Here is an 18688-nt window from a genome sequence, read left to right on the forward strand (position 1 = left end):
GAGTTGAGGGCGATTTACAATGCTCTATTGGCTTGGCCTCAGTTGTCCTCAGCCCAGTTTATCAGGTCAGACAACATAACCTCTGTGGCTTACATCAATCACCAGGGAGGAATCAGAGTTCCTTAGCCATCCACATTCCAGGAGTAGACAACTGGGATGCAGATTTTCTGAGCAAACAGACTTTTCATCCCGGGGAGTGGGAACTCCATCTGGAGGTGTTTTCCAGCTTAGTCTTCAAATGGGGGGTGCCGAATTTAGATCTGATGGCGTTCCATCAGAATGCCAAGCTTCCAAGGTACGGTTCAAGGTCAAGATATCCGCAGGCCGTTCTGATAGATGCTCTGGCGGTTCCTTGGGTTTTTAGGCTGGCATACCTGTTTCCTCCGTTTGCTCTCCTTCCACTAGTCATTGCTCATATCAAACAGGAAAGGGCGTCTTTGATTCTAATAGCCCCTGTGTGGCCTTGCAGGATCTGGTTTGCAGACCTAGTGGAGATGTCATCTCTCCCACCTTGGACACTACGTCTGAGGAAGGACCTCCTGATTCAGGGTCCCTTCCTTCATCCAAATCTAATTTCTCTGAAGCTGACTGCTTGGAGCTTGAACGCTTAATTCTGTCTAAGCGCGTTTTTTCTGAGTTGTCATTGAGACCATGATTCAGGCTTGCAAGCCTGTTACTAGAAAGATTTACCATAAGATATGGCGTAAATATCTTTATTGGTGTGAATCTAAGGGCTACTCTTGGAGTAGAATTAGAATTCCTAGATTTTTATCTTTTCTTCAGGAAGGCCGGGAGAAGGGATTGTCAGTCAGTACCCTGAAGGGTCAGATTTCTGCTTTATCAGTGTTACTACATAAATGCTTGGCGGATGTGCCAGATGTGCAATCTTTTTGTCAGGCCTTGGTCAAAATCAGGCCTTTCTTTAAGTCTGTTGCTCCTCCTTGAAACCTTAACCTTGTTTTTAAAGTTTTACAGCTGACTCAGTTTGAGCCATTGCATTCTATAGACATTAAGGTGTTATCTTGGAAGGTTTTGTTTCTTGTTGCTATCTCTTCTGCTCGAAGAGTCTCGGAACTCTCAGCTCTGCATTATGATTTCCCTTATTCTATTTTTCATGCCGATAAGGCGGTTCTTCGTACTGTTAGGTTATCTTCCTAAAGTTGTTTCTAATAGAAATATCAATCAGGAAATTGTTGTTCCCTCTCTGTGTCCTAATCCTACTTCTTCCAAAGAACGTTTGTTAAACAATTTGGATGTTGTAAGTGCTCTTAAATTCTACTTACAGGCGACTAAGGATTTTCGCCAGTCCTCTGACGTCTTTGTCTAATTCTCTGGGAAACATAAAGGTAAGAAAGCTACTGCTAGTACTCTTTCTTTTTGGTTACGAAGTATAATTTGTTTGGCTTATGAGACTGCTAGACAGCAGCCTCCTGAGAGAATTACGCCTCATTCCACAAGAGCTGTTTCCTCTTCTTGGGCTTTCAAAGGTGGAGTTTCTGTGGAACAAATTTGCAAGGCTGCAACTTGGGGGCCTATCTATCAAAGTGTCAACCGCAAATACGTCGGAATTCCGCATCGTAATTGTTAAGAGATTGATCCAACCTAGTTATCACAGCTTCAAGACCGGCAAATGTTGAAATTTTGTGACGTAACAAATGATCCGCCGGTCTCAATCCGACGCAGATCGATGCATACGTCATTACAGATGTTCCGAATACACATTCGGCTCTATTTGACACTTTTTCCCATTCATCAAACTTTTCACAGGTACGCTCACGGCTATTCGGACGCAGCGTACCTGGTTTTCAATCCGCCACCCTTGAGGCTGCTGATGCCATAGAAATCAATGGGAGTATAAAGAGCACAGAAATCTTATGTTCGATGCTGCAAGAGAATGAAGCATACCCCATTGATTTCTATAGTAGAAAAAAAGTTATGTTTACACCTAACACCCTAACATATACCCCGAGTCTAAACACCCCTAATCTGTCGCCCCCGACATCGCTGCCACCTACATAATGTTATTAACCCCTATTCTGCCGCTTCCCGACCCGGCCGCAACATAAATAAACTTATTAACCCCTAAACCACTGGCCTTCCACATCACCACCACTAACTAAACCTATTTACCCCTAAACCGTCAGCCCCCCACATTGCCAAAAACTAAATTAAAGGGACACTGAACCCAAATTTTTTCTTTTGTGATCAAATAGAGCATGCAATTTTAAGCAACTTTCTAATTTACTCCTATTATTTTTCTTCATTCTCTTGCTATCTTTATTTGAAAAAGAAGGCATCTAAGCTTTTTTTTAGGTTTAGTGCTCCGGACAGCACTTTTTTATTAGTGGATGAATTTATCCACTAATCAGCAAAGACAACCCAGGTTGTTCACCAAAAATGGGCCGGCATCTAAACTTACATTGTTGCATTTCAAATAAAGATACCAAAAGAATGAAGAAAATTTGATAATAGGAGTGAATTAGAAAGTTGCTTAAAATGTCATGCTCTATCTGAATCACGAAAGAAAAAATTTGGGTTCAGTATCCCTTTAAGCTATTAACCCCTAAACCTAACAACCCCGTAACTTTAAATTAAAATTATAACATCCCTATCTTGAAATAAATTAAAACTTACCTGTAGAATTAGAAGAAACTAATTTTAAACTATTAATTAACCTACCCTGACTATTATACTACAATTACATTAAACTACTAATTAAATTAAATAAATTACATATGAAAAAAACCTAACCCTACTAAAATTATATAAATATACTATTAAACCTTATTAAAAGTAATAATTACAAAAAACTAACACTAAGTTACAAAAACAAACAAACATTAAATTATGAAATATAACAAACCAAATTATCAAAAATAAAAAAGAATTACACCTAATCTAAAAGCCCTATCAAAATAAAAAAGCCCCCCCCCAAATAAAACCCCCCCTAGCCTACAATAAACTGCCAATGGCCCTTAAAAGGGCCTTTTGTGGGGCATTGCCCCAAAGATATCAGCTCTTTTACCTGTAAAAAAAATACAACACCACCAACAGTAAAGCCCACCACCCAACCAACCCCCTCAAATAAAAACCCAAGGGAGCGGCGGATTAGGGGTTAATAACTTTATTTAGGTTGCAGCTGTGTCAGGGAGCGGCGGGATAGGGGTTAAACATTTTAGTATAGTGGCGGCGTTTAGGGACATGTTATAAAAAAAGTTGGGAAAATTACGAATAGCAGCGTCATCGATGACTGCTAGTTAACAACAGTCCGATGCTCATCGCCCCGTACTTGGTGAACGTGTTTTTGACGGCTTTTGTTTATAAATATAGAGATCGTATTGAGATCCGTGACCGCAATGTTTGGCGATGTTAGGCGAGTGTATTGATGCCGGCGAATGCAACATAGTTGACAGCTTGATACATATTCCCCTTGACCTTCTCTACATATTTTTTTCAAAGTTTCCAAATTTTATATTTTTGCCTCGGCTGAGCTTTTTTGTTTTTTGGGAGAAAGGTTCTTCAAGCGGTGGTGCCTTCTGTTTAGGACTGCCTTTCTTGTCCCTCCCTATTTATCTGTGTCCTCTAGCTTGGGTATTGGTTCCCAACAGTAATTACTCAAGGTGTGGACTCACTATATCTTAGGAAAGAAAAACAAAATTTATGCTTACCTGATAAATTTCTTTCTTTCCGGATATTGTGAGTCCACGGCCCCACCCTTTATTTTAAGACAGATGTTCTTTTGACTATAACCTCAGGCACCTCTACACCTTGTGTTACTCCTTTTTCTCCATTTCCCTTCGGTCGAATGACTGGGGGTTGTGGGTAAGGAAGTGATACTTAGCAGTTTAACTGTGGTGCTCTTTGCCTCCTCCTGCTGGCCAGGAGTGATATTCCCAACAGTAATTACTCAAGCCGTGGACTCACCATATCCGGAAATAAATACATTTATCAGGTAAGCATAAATTTTGTTTTTTATCTCTGTGATTAGCTTGTATATAAGCCTCTGCAGAGTGACCCATTTTTTCAGATCTTTTAACAGACTTACATTTTAGCCAATCAGTGCTGACTCATAAGTAACACGGTTGTAAGCAGAATGTTATCTTTATAGCACACATAAATTAGCACTGTCTAGGAGTGAAAAACTGTCAAAAAGCACTAAGGTAAAATGCCGCCTTCAAAGACTTAGAAACTAGCATATGAGCCTACCTAGATTTAGCTTTCAACAAATAATAACAAGAGAACAAAGCAAATTTGATGATAACAGTAAATTGGAAAGTTGCATGCCTTATCTGAATCATGAAAGATTAATTTTGACTAGCCTGACCCTCTAATGATTAAAAGGGACATTAAACATTCACTTTCTCTTACTTTATATGTAAAATAGACTTTTTAATACTGTAAATAGAAGTGTAACGTTATCAAAATACCATCAGATAGATGTAGAAATATGTATTTATGAATAAATAGAATATATTCTGATATGTGAAGAACATTGGAATGTGAAATAGTCATATTTTCATGTCGGGTTAGCACACTTGAGAAAATGTGATCGGGTTTGTGCGCGTGTGGGTTGTTTTTTTCCCACTTTTCCCGCTCCATTGAAGTCAATAAGAGAATACTTTAACGCAATTGCAATATTGTAACTTCGGCTTTTTTGCACACATCAGGTAAGCATGCAAGTGAAAACGTTTTACTTTCAACATTTAATACGCGCAGTATCCTATGCCAGCAAAAAGCCGAAGTTTAGAGCAGTTAGCGCACGAGCAGGAGCGATAATTAGCACTAAACTTGTAATCTAGCCCTTATATTTTTAACACAACATTAAAAATCAGTATTGACATACAGAAAAAACCCAGAAAGGTAACAATTGATGTCCCTTTTAACCTATTGATTGCCTTAAACACAAATCAGAGTTCTCCCCATGACTTTTTTTTAACTGACCACCCAACTAAAATTTTAGCTCATATTGAGCTAAAATTACCTAATAAAATATTTTCAATGTTTATTACACAAATTGTTAAATAAATTTAATTTATGTTAAATTATGCAATTAATTTTGTGCTTTGGATAGCAGAAGAGGGTATAATATTAGAAACTTTATAATGCCACCTGCCTGGCAACATATTTTGTGGAGAACACTGCACATGTTGCAGTTATGCATATGTTTGGGTTCCCTGCAGGCTCTAGTATCATGCTTTGAATTACCCCTGGTCTAATATATATTGTAGTTCCCATAATGCTGCATGCATTTCATATCTTGGTGCAGCACAGAATCAGTACCTCCTTTGAAATGCAACCAGAGAAGTGTGGCAGAAGGCAATTCATAGCTCATAAATATTAGTGCCAGGCCTATTTTATGAGGCATCATATTTTACAAGTCCTGAGATAACAATTCTTTCCATTATCATTATGCCTAACAAGCCTTTATTTACTATTTTTTTCTAGTGTCTCATATTTGACATATTTCTACGTATCAAGTTTTCTTTGGTACTTTTATGATGATCATATTGGTGGTTTACATTTAAAACAGTCTTCTATATTGTAAGTTTCCACGGGAATAGGGCACTAAATTCCTTATGTAATATGTCAAATTTTGTCTTGTCTCTTACAAGTTTTGTACAATTGTACCCATGGACAGAGTTGAGGAATACGCTGGCACTTTATAAATAAAGTATAATAATAATAAAATAAAATTATAATTTATTTATTTTGCTATGAAGCATTTATAAAAGAAACATAATAATTCAATTGTCTTAGTTATTCCACACAAAATTCACCCTGAGCCTTATTCTGGCCACATTATAATTCACTTTGTTCAAAATGCATAATGACCTCAGAAAAGAAAATTAGTTGTAGGCTACTTTAGAGTCACGCTCGCTCAATAACAAAGGAATATGAAAGGAAAAAAAATTGCAGCATTCACGGCTATAAATGGTTTATTCAGACCAATAGAGTAGAAATAATAGGCATTGTTTGAAGCTGCACAAAACTCTTTGGCAAGTCCTGGAGGAAAAGAAGCTTAGGAAGCGTTGACATATTACAGGGCCATAGAAGACACATTCTTAAAAACAGACATACTTTATCTCCTAAGATATTTTCTGAAGATCTAAATATGTATTTAAGATTCAAAGAAAGAAAAAAAAAAGAAAAAAGTAAAGGAACAAATGGTTTAACTTGTTTTTTCCTATAACTAAGTTTGAGAAACCTAACTGGACTAATTCCTGAGCAGTATCCCTTTTTTTTCCCTTAAATCATTATTTTTAATCATAAATTTGGAAATGTTTTTAATCATAGAAATGTTTTAACCTTATATATACCCATAACCACTGGTGGTTCATAGTATTTCTTATATATATATATATATATATATATATATATATATATATATATATATATATATATATATATATATATATATATATATATATATATATATATATATATATATATATATATATATATAATATTTTTAAGTACATATTAAATTGTGTGTATTGAAATTTCATTTGCATTTTATTTAGATTTATAACATCTATTTACATCTGAATCATTTATTGTGTCTATAAACTGATTTTATCTTTCATCTGTACAGCTGACTGTTGTGATTGGCGCTCCTTTACTTTTTTCTTTTTTTGTATTTTGTATTTTAGGTTTTGGATATCACCTCACTGTAAAGAGTAGCTACGCTGTACTTAGTTATAGGGTTTTGCTTCTTTTTTCCCCTCATGTTTTTAAGATTCAAATATTGTCCTCTTTTAAGTGTCCATAAACTTAAACTTGTTTTTCTTTTTAAAATAATTATCTTTTTATAAAAAATGTTTAATCATGTTAGATATAGGGTTTTTAATGCAGCTCACAGTTATTGTAATTTGTTTGCAAGTTTAGCAAGGAGATAATAATTATGTTAATATTAAAGGGACGTGAAACTCAAAATGTATCTTTCTTGATTCAGCTAAAGCATACACTTTTAAACAACTTTACAATTGACGTCTATTATCAATTTTGCTTCATTCTCTTAGTATCCTTTATTGAGAAGTAGCAGTGCACTACGGAAGCTAGCTGAACACATTGGTAAGCCAATGATTAGAGATATATTTGTGCAGACACCAATCAGCATATAGTTCCTGAGCCTACCTAGGTATCCTTTTCAACAAATTATACCAAGAAAACAAAGCAAATAAGATATTAGAAGTAAACAGGAACGTTTTTTAAAAAAAATTGTATGCTCAGTCTGAAACATGAAAGAAAGAGTTTCATATTCCTTTCAAATGGCAAAACATCTACACTAACGTCAGATTTTAATTTCCCAACCAAACTTTAAAAATCTTTGAAATTCTCTCCCATTGAAAAGTATATATATATATATACAGTATATATATATATTTGAATGTTTAGCCATATTCTAACCTCATGTAAAAATAACATTTAAAATACTCCAAAAAGTTGCCACACTATGATTTTGTAACTTAATACCATAGTAGATGAGGTTAAAAGAAGACAGAAGTCCATCAAGTTCAACCTATACAGATCCTACTTGATTTACAATAAAGAAACTCCAATTGAGCTTGAATTAATTCCATTAAAAAGGTGACCCATTTAACAGAAGCAATCATATCCCTGAATTCTGTTTCTAGACATATTGATCTAACCCATATTTTTCAAAGTATCTAAGGTACTGGTATTTACTACCTCCTTAGTCACTGAGTTCCACAATTTGATTGCTATTCAAGTGAAAACACGTTTAAGTTGCTGAATATTAAATCTCCTTTTGTCCAGTCTTAAATTGTGACCTCTTGTCACAAACAATTTCCTAGGAATAAACAGAGCTTCCGCCATCTCTGTATATGGGTCTTGAATATGTTTATATAAAGTAATCATGTCACCTCTCAAGTGCCTTTTTTCTGGGGAAAACAGACACAGTTTAGCTAACCTCTCCTCTTAGTTTATATCCTCCATTCCACTTATTAGTTTTATGGCCCTTCTCTGAACTTTTTCTAACTCTGCAATGTCTTTTTCTTTCTTTCTGAGATTGGTCCCTAGAACTGCACTCTATACTCAAGGTGAGGTTTTACCAGGGATTTATATAGTGACAGAATTATGCTTTCCTCCCTTGCATCAATGTTTCTTTTAATACATGCTAGTTAGGCTGCACGATTAATCGTATGTGCGGTTTTAAACTGCGATTAACCACTGCGATTTAAAAACCGCAAGCGTACGCGATTTTCTAAAAAAACAACAACATTCTATTTTCCTCATGAACACGGAGGCGGAGAGGGAGGCGGAGAGGGAGGATGAGAGGCGGACCAGGGTGCGGCCGTGGGCGGACCTGAGAATGCCCGCAAAACAGCAATTTTTGCCGAGAATTCTGAGTGTGTGGCAGCAACAGGCTTTCATCCTGGAGTCATCTAGGAGTGGTGTGCCCACTTAGGGGCATATTTATCAAGCTCCGTATGTTTGGCTCGCCGGAAACAGAAGTTATGAAGCAGCCGCAAATCTGCAGGGAGCGGCATTGCACCAGCAGTTCACCAGAACTGCTTGTGGAATGATAAATGCAGAGAGCGTATGCTGTCGGCATTTATCGATGTGCAGCGGACATGATCCACAATATCGGATCATGTCCTCTCGCACATTAATAAATAGGCCCAAATGTCTCTGCATTATCACCTGTATCATCATAAATATCTTCCCTTATTGTAGGTTTAAGGTCAGGCTTAATATATATGCCAATTCTTCCTCCCCTTTTATCACTCCTGTCCCTCCTAAATAAAGTATAATCCTCTAAATTAAAGGACCAATCAATACAGTAGATTTGCATAATCAACAAATGCATGATAAGAAGACAATTCAATAGCACTCAGAGGGGTAGTTATCAAGCCGTCTACTTTACCTGCCTTCGCCGGTCCAATACGCCCGCCTAAGCTCATCTTCCATCGCCGCCGCAGACCTGAATACGTTCGCCTAAGTTATCAAAAAAGCTGTCAAAAAGCCGCACACCAAGTACTGGGTGATGAGCAGCGGACTGTGATAGTTATCACACATCCGATCTCGCTGCTTTTCGGCTTTTTGACAGCTTTATTGACACCCCTGTCACTAAACACTCACACTAAACTACACTGTTCTACCCCCTATACCGGCACTCCCGGAGCCCCCCGCAACTCAATAAAGTTATTAACCCCTAAACCGCCGCTCCTAGACCCCGCCGCAACTCTTATAAATGTATTAACCCCTAAACCGCCGCTCCCGGAGCCCACCGCAAGCTATACTAAATATGTTAACCCCTAAACCGCCGCTCCCGGTGCCCACCGCAACTATAATATATGTATTAACCCCTAAACCGCCGCACCCGGTGCCCGCCGCAACTATAATATATGTATTAACCCCTAAACCGCCACTCCCGGACCCTGCCGCCACCTACATTATACCTATTAACCCCTATCCTGCCCCCCTACACCGCCGCCACTATAATAAAGTTATTACCCCCTAAACCGCCGCTCCCGGAGCCCACCGCCACCTGCATAATACCTATTAACCCCTAAACCACCGCTCCCGGAGCCCACCACCACCTACATTATACCTATTAACCCCTATCCTGCCCCCCTATACCGTCGCCACCTATAATAAAGTTATTAACCCCTATCCTGCGGATCCCGGACCTCGCCGCAACTAAATAAATAGTTTAACCCCTAAACCGCCGCTCCAGGACCCCGCCGCAACCTATCTTAAACTTATTAACCCCTAATCTGCCCCCCCTACACCGTCGCCACCTATAATAAATTTATTAACCCCTATCCTGCCCCCCCTACACCTCCGCCACTGTAATAAAATTATTAACCCCTAAACCTAAGTCTAACACTAACTCCCCCCTAACTTAAATATTAATTAAATAAATCTAAATAATATTTCTCTTATTAACTAAGTTAATCCTATTTAAAACTAAATACTTACCTTTAAAATAAACCCTAATATAGCTACAATATAAATAATAATTATATTGTAGCCATCTTAGGATTTATTTTTATTTTCCAGGCAACTTTAAATTTATTTTAACTAGGTACAATAGGTATTAAATAGTTATTAACTATTTAATAGCTACCTAGTTAAAATAAAGAGAAATTAACCTATAAAATAAAAACTAACCTAAGTTACAATTACACCTAACACTACACTATACTTTAATAAATTATTCCTATTTAAAACTAAATACTTACCTGTGAAATAAACCCTAAGATAGCTACACTATAATTAATAATTACATTGTAGCTATTTTAGGATTTATATTTATTTTACAGGTAACTTTGTATTTATTTTAGCTAGTTAGAATAGTTATTAAATAGTTATTAACTATTTAATAACTACCTAGCTAAAAGAAATACAAAATTACCTGTAAAATAAATCTTAACCTAAGTTACAATTAAACCTAACACTACACTATCAATAAATTAATTAAATAAATTACCTACAAATAACTACAATTAAATACAATTAAATAAACTAGCTAAAGTACAAAAAATAAAAAAAGCTAAGTTACAAAAAATAAAAAAAATAAGTTACAAACATTTAAAAAATATTACAACAATTTTAAGATACTTACTCCTAATCTAAGCCCCCTAATAAAATAACAAAGCCCCCCAAAATAAAAAAATGCCCTACCCTATTCTAAATTAAAAAGTTACCAGCTCTTTTACCTTACCAGCCCTTAAAAGGGCCTTTTGCGGGGCATGCCCCAAAGAATTCTGCTCTTTTGCCTGTAAAATAAAAATACAACCCCCCCCAACATTAAAACCCACCACCCACATACCCCTAATCTAACCCAAACCCCCCTTAAATAAACCTAACACTACCCCCCTGAAGATCATCCTACTTTGAGTCGTCTTCAGCCAGCCGACCCACCGATGGAACTGAAGAAGAGATCCGGAGCTGCAGAAGTCATCATCCAGGCAGCGCTGAAGAAGTCTTCTATCCGATGAAGTCATCATCCAGGCGGCGCTGAAGAAGTCTTCAATCCGGGCGATGTCATCTTCCAAGCGGCGTCTTCAATCTTCTTTCTTCCGGATCCATCTTCATCCCGCCGACGCGGAACATCCTTCTTCCCCAACAGCCGACGGCCGAATGACGGTTCCTTTAAGGGACGTCATCCAAGATGGCGTCCCCTCAGTTCCAATTGGCTGATAGGATTCTATCAGCCAATCGGAATTAAGGTAGGAAAAATCTGATTGGCTGATTGAATCAGCCAATCAGATTGAAGTTCAATCCGATTGGCTGATCCAATCAGCCAATCAGATTGAGCTTACATTCTATTGGCTGTTCCGATCAGCCAATAGAATGCAAGCTCAATCTGATTGGCTGATTAGATCAGCCAATCGGATTGAACTTCAATCTGATTGGCTGATTCAATCAGCCAATCAGATTTTTCCTACCTTAATTCCGATTGGCTGATAGAATCCTATCAGCCAATTGGAACTGAGGGGACGCCATCTTGGATGACGTCCCTTAAAGGAACCGTCATTCGGCCGTCGGGGAAGAAGGATGTTTACGTCAGCGGGATGAAGATGGATCCGGAAGAAAGAAGATTGAAGACACCGCTTGGAAGATGACATCGCCCGGATGGAAGACTTCTTCAGCGCCGCCTGGATGATGACTTCTGCCGCTCCGGATCTCTTATTCAGTTCCATCGGTGGGTCGGCTGGCTGAAGACGACTCAAGGTAGGATGATCTTCAGGGGGGTAGTGTTAGGTTTATTTAAGGGGGTTTTGGGTTAGATTAGGGGTATGTGGGTGGTGGGTTTTAATGTTGGGGGGGTTGTATTTTTCTTTTACAGGCAAAAGAGCAGAATTCTTTGGGGCATGCCCAGCAAAAGGCCCTTTTAACCTCTTAAGGACATATGACGGAATTTTTCTGTCATAAAACAATTGAACAAACAGAAAGCTGTGTCCTTAAAGGGTTAAGGGCTGGTAAGGTAAAAGAGCTGGTAACTTTTTAATTTAGAATAGGGTCGGGCATTTTTTATTTTGGGGGGCTTTGTTATTTTATTAGGGGTCTTAGATTAGGTGTAAATAGCTTAAAATTGTTGTAATATTTTTTAAATGTTTGTAACTTATTTTTTTTATTTTTTGTAACTTAGCTTTTTTATTTTTTGTACTTTAGTTGGTTTATTTAATTGTATTTAATTGTAGTTATTTGTAGGTAATTTATTTAATTAATTTATTGATAGTGTAGTGTTAGGTTTAATTGTAACTTAGGTTAGGATTTATTTTACAGGTAATTTTGTATTTCTTTTAGCTAGGTAGTTTTTTAAATAGTTAATAACTATGTAATAACTATTCTAACTAGCTAAAATAAATACAAAGTTACCTGTAAAATAAATATAAATCCTAAAATAGCTACAATGTAATTATTAATTATATTGTAGCTATCTTAGGGTTTATTTTACAGGTAAGTATTTAGTTTTAAATAGGAATAATTTATTAAAGTATAGTGTAGTGTTAGGTGTAATTGTAACTTAGGTTAGTTTTTATTTTACAGGTAAATTTCTCTTTATTTTAGCTATGTAGCTATTAAATAGTTAATAACTATTTAATAGCTATTGTACCTAGTTAAAATAAATTGAAAGTTGCCTGTAAAATAAAAATAAATCCTAAGATAGCTACAATATAATTATTTTTATATTGTAGCTATATTAGGGTTTATTTTAAAGGTAAGTATTTAGTTTTAAATAGGATTAATTTAGTTAATAAGAGAAATATTATTTAGATTTATTTAATTAATATTTAAGTTAGGGGGGTGTTAGGGTTAGTGTTAGACTTAGGTTTAGGGGTTAATAATTTTATTAGAGTTGCGGCGGTGTAGGGGGGGCAGGATAGGGGTTAATAATTTTATTACAGTGGCGGCGGTGTAGGGGGGGCAGGATAGGGGTTAATAAATTTATTATAGGTGGCGACGGTGTAGGGGGGCAGATTAGGGGTTAATAAGTTTAAGATAGGTTGCGGCAGGGTCCGGGAGCGGCGGTTTAGGGGTTAAACTATTTATTTAGTTGCGGCGAGGTCTGGGATCCGCAGGATAGGGGTTAATAAATGTATTATAGTGGCGGCGGTGTAGGGGGGGCAGGATAGGGGTTAATAGGTATAATGTAGGTGGCGGCGGGGTCCGGGAGTGGCGGTTTAGGGGTTAATACATATATTATAGTTGCGGCGGGGACCGGGAGCGGCGGTTTAGGGGTTAACATATTTATTATAGTTGCAGCGGGGACCGGGAGCAGGCGGTTTAGGGGTTAATCAGTTTATTATAGTTGCGGCGGGGTCCAGGAGCGGCAGTTTAGGGGGTAATAACTTTATTTAGTTGCGGCGGTGTAGGGGGGGCAGATTAGGGGTGTTTAGACTCGGGGTACATGTTAGGGTGTTAGGTGTAGACAGCTCCCATAGGAATCAATGGGATATCTGGCAGCAGCGAACATGAACTTTCGCTATGGTCAGACTCCCATTGATTCCTATGGGATCCGCCGCCTCCAGGGCAGCGGTTTGAAAACCAGGTACGCTGGGCCGGAAAAGTGCTGAGCGTACCTGCTAGTTTTTTGATAACTAGCAAAAGTAGTCAGATTGTGCCGCACTTGTGTGCGGAACATCTGTAGTGACGTAAGCATCGATCTGTGTCGGACTGAGTCCGGCGGATCAAAGCTTACGTCGCTAAATTCTACTTTTGCCGGTATCTAGGGCTTGATAACTAAGGCGAATCAGCCTCGCCTCAAATACGCTGCGGAATTCCAGCGTATTTGAGGTAGACACGTTGATAACTAGAGGCCTTAGTCTGAACTTCAAATGAGTAGTAGATTTTTTTAAATAAATTGCAAAGTTATGTCTATTTCCACTCCACCTGTATCTTGTGACAGCCATCAGCCAATCACAAATGCATATACGTATATTCTGTGAATTCTTGCACATGCTCAGTAGGAGCTGGTGACTCAAAAAGTGTAAATATAAAAAGACTGTGCACATTTTGTTAATGGAAGTAAATTGGAAAGTGGTTTACAATTGCATGCTCTATCTGAATCAGGAAGTTTAATTTTGACTTGAGTGTCCCTTTAACTGCCCAGTCATGTGAATCATCTCACCAGGTTTCAGTTATAAAGATTTTGGGGCATATGTATTAATGTGCGAGTAGATATGATACGAAGTAGCGTATCATGTCCGCTGCACATCGCTACACATTGATAAATGCAGACAGCATACGCTGTCGGCATTTATCATTGCACCAGCAGTTCTTGTGAACTGCTGGTGCAATACCGCCCCCTGCAGATTCGTGGCCAATCGGCCGCTAACAGGGGGTGTCAATCAACCCGATCTGTCCGCTGCCTCAGAGCAGGCGGACAAGTTATGGAGCAGCGGTATTTAGGGCCTCAAGCTCCATACGGAGCTTGATAAATATGCCCCAATGTCATAATGTTCAGATGTGTTTCTTTTTAATTGGATCACATATACTCATGTATTTAGATATTAAAAGGACAGTTTACTCCAGATTTGTTATTGTTTAAAATGATTAATAATCCCTTTATTACCAATTCCCCAGTTTTGCATAAACAACACGGTTGTATTAATATACGTTTTACCTCTGTGATTACCTTATCTGTGATACCATATTTCAGTTCTTTTGACAGACTTGCATTTTAGCCAGTCAGTGCCCTCTCATAAGTAACTTCACAAGCATGAGCACAATATTATCTATATGGGACACATGAACTAACACCCTCTAGCTGTAAAAAACTGTCAAATGCATTCAGATAAGAGGCAGCCTTCAAGGGCTTAGAAATTAGCATATGAGCCTACCTAGGTTTACTTTTCAATTAAGAATACCAAGAGAACAAAGCAAATTTGATGATAAAAGTAAATTGGAAAGTTGTTTAAAATGCCCTATGTGTATCATGAACGTTTAATACTGAATAGACTGTCCCTTTAATATTATTATTGATACTCTAAATTGTTTTATTTATATTTATTTGATAGGCAATTGAAAACCAGTATGGTATGGAAAAATATCTCATGAGACAAAATACTTGACTGGTAATACCTAGCACCAAAGCTAGGTATAGTGAGACATCTAACCCTTGTGTATTTGATATGGTAGAAATCAGAATGGTTGCTAGTGAACGTGCCTCCACTGAGGGCTTAATAAACATAAGTTTCTTTGGCAACCAGAAATGACAGCACCCTAGCATACCTGGTCTTCCTTTAAAGAAAACTGTAATGCTGTGTTTCAGAACTTAGCTAATAGGAGCCACTAGATAATTGTTCAGATAAAGAGGGCTCACCACCTCAACCCTGACTGGAGGGGCACAAAAATAATAATGGCAAATGGTGATGTAAGAAAGTGTTTCAGGTGAGCAGTGACCTGCAGCAGCACGTGAATAGTATTCAATTTGGAAGCTCATTAAATGCCATAGGGTAAGCAACTTTTACAGTGGTTGATGTCCAATGACAACAGCTTTTTTTAATATTCATAGTTAATTATTTATATACTGTCTATAGATCACATGTTTCTTTCATATGATGATGAGTGGTTAGATCAGCCACCAAGCAAACACACAGACAGAGGTTTTATTTCACCAACAAAACATATTTTCAGTATATCAAATAGGGCCTCAAGCCTGGGGTAGCAAATTGTGAGCCTTTCTCAAAAGGGAGGATAGGGTAAAAGTTGTAATCTCAGAAATTCACATTCCTGGAGTAAACAATTGTGAGACAGACTTTCTCTTTCACTAACACCTACTTCTTTGAGAATGTTTTTTACATCTGGAGGTTTTCAACAAGATTGTGAGGTGCTTGGGAAGGCCAGAGGTAAACTTTATAGCTTATCATTTGAATCACAAGCTTATCCGCTATTGCGCAGGGTGCACAACCCTCAGGGAGTTCTGATGTCTACCTAAGTTGTGCCTTGACCATTCAAGCTGATGTACATCTCTCATTTTTTTGTGCTGCTTTCCATCAGTGACTCTGATTGTTCTGTTTTGGCGTTGCAGAACATGGTATGCACACCTACCACAAAGGTCCTATTTCCCTGCTTATCTTGTCCCTCTCCCAAAGAGACCATCTCTCTCAGAGTCCTTTTTTCCAAGATCTTAGCTTAGACCACCTAGCTATTAAACACATTATTTTAGCCAATAGAGGCTTGTCTGACAAGGTGATTGAGACCTAGATCCAAATGAGGAATCCTTATAACAGAGGTATCTACCATAATGTTTGAGGAATGTATCTGGCTTGGTGTGTAGCTATGATTTTTTCAACATTTTTTATTGAGGTGCATATACAAATAGTTTCAGGCAATTCTTACAATTATGCACTGGTACATCAAAAATATGGTCATACATACTAATTAACCAAATGAAATAAACATGCATCACAATAAGCAAAATACCAAATGGAACAGTCACACAATACCATGGCAATTACGAGCGATGTACACTAAATTATAAAACCCACCTCACATTTTCCTAATTTTGTCCCCAATATAAATCTGTAACAATAAAATTATGATAACCCCTACTGAAACACTAGAGGTTTATTTTGGGTCTTCTGCTATGGGTTCTAATCATAATAGGGGATAAGTGGAGTTATAAGGTGATATAGAGCCACATTAGGACCCCTATGAAAACATATGTTCCAGTAATTCAAAATAACCAAGACGATTAAAAATTAATTGAAAACTGTTTGCATGCAATATATCACATCACTCCAGCACTTGCTTTGTTATAGCAAAGAAGAAATCATAACTGTCAGAGCCCACATCTGTAACCCTTTTTAAACTAGACCTTTAGGTATTAACCTTTTAGAAGGGCAATAGGAACCATATAACAGTTAATATATAATATGAAATCTGCCATGTCTGCATAAACCTATAACACACATATAGATAGTCTGCTCATAGAGAGATACAGCTTACAAGTTGAGTGTGTGTTGACTGTAGTGTCATAATATAAATTCAGATTTAGGGGCTAGTGAGATATGTTAGTGACATAGTAGTGACTGGCATCCAGTACCTTCTGTATAGTGTGTAGGCAATAACATTTTATAGTTACTATTATAATGATTATATTCTAAGGGATATCAGGATCCACAGATATAACTAATGGTTATATTGTTTGTCCTCAAAATCATTTACCAGGGTGATCTTATGGACCTACAGGGCACAGTGCAGATTTTCTAAATTTATAATAAAAAAATGAAAATGCAGATTCTAAAAATGTTGAAGTTTTGGATTTTAGGATTTGCCATGTACAGTATGTTACAGGCGAATAACAATATGTAACATAGTCATACATTGCATGTGTATAATGATATATGCCTTGCTCCAAGGATTGCACAAAAATAGCAGCAATAGGATTGGTGCTCTGTCACACAGTTACATACAGTATATAATTTCCAAGTCTTTCAGCCCGCAGCCAAATTACAGTTGTATATTACCTCAGATCACCTTCACATTGCAAATGTCTAAATGAAAACATGAGTTTTTAATATTCAAGGTTCCAAAGGATTAGTTCAGTATATACAGTAGCTGTTATTATCCCTGTTGTCATGGAACAGAGAGCGACCTGTTATTGAAGTTGGCTACAAAGAGATTATGTATTAAGGAGGTAAAAGTGGCATAGCAAAGGCAGTAAATCCCAATTAACATCTATTAGGAACTAACATATTTTGTCATCATTAAAATGATGAGCGAAGAAATGGTTGGCAACTCTGCTCCTCTTTCTCCATAATGCTTTTGTCTCACCTCTCTTGGATTCTTCTGCTCCTTCTTGTTTTCTAATGTAGCGAATAAAAGCTCTTAATATTTCAATTCCCAAACTTATTTAGCCATGGGGACCAATTCATCGATGTCTGTCCGACATGATACGCTGTAGCGTATCATGTCTGACAGACATCGCTGAATGCCGACAGCATATTGTAAATCTGACTAATACATCGGTAATCTATTAATATAGATCCTTAAGTAGGGGTAGTGCTAGCGGTATTAATCAACAGTTACCAAAACCCTCCCATTCTTCCCACCAGTTCCGGCAACAAGTAAGTAAGCTTAAATTATTATTAAAGTTTAACAAGAACAGAGAGCTGATTAAAAAACAACAGATGCCCCTGATGCGGTCGCATTTTTCATTACGCTTCCTCAGAGGGAATTAGCCACATTCACAATATTCAAATTACCATTGTAGCTTTACTACCTCCCACTCGAATAATCCCCCCCTAACAATTGCAGGAACTTCGCAACATTGTAATCTGTTAAGAGTATAATACTTAGTTACCAAAACAGAGATGTGTTTTAAAATTTTCTTCAGCAGGCCAGCACAATACTCTCTATTATTCTGCTGCTGTCTTTTCTTTATTTTGTGAACTTATTAAAAGCTAACGCCTAGATTATGAGTTTTGTCGGTAAAGACCCGCGGTGCTAACGAGCCTTTTTTTCCAGCGCACCCTTAAGACAACGCTGGTATTACGAGTTGTCTGAGTGGCTGCGTTAGCCTCAGAAAAGGGAGCGTTGATCAAATTTAGCTTCCCTTCAACTCTCAATACCAGCGTTGCGGTAAACTGGCTAAAATGTGCTCGTGCACGATTTACCCATAGGATACAATGGGGCTGAGCTGGCTGAAAAAAAACTAACACCTGCAAAAAAGCAGCGTTCAGCTCCTAACGCAGCCCCATTAACCCAT

General features: G+C 37.6%; 1 protein-coding gene across 1 annotated transcript in view; it reads left to right on the top strand.

The window, feature by feature from the left end:
• The window catches only part of VAT1L (vesicle amine transport 1 like), a 676099-nt gene that overhangs the window by 63499 nt on the left and 593912 nt on the right, over window positions 1–18688 (top strand). The gene's annotated exons all lie outside the window — the stretch shown is intronic.

This window comes from Bombina bombina, chromosome 1 (genome assembly GCF_027579735.1).
Source record: "Bombina bombina isolate aBomBom1 chromosome 1, aBomBom1.pri, whole genome shotgun sequence".
NCBI lineage: Eukaryota > Metazoa > Chordata > Amphibia > Anura > Bombinatoridae > Bombina > Bombina bombina.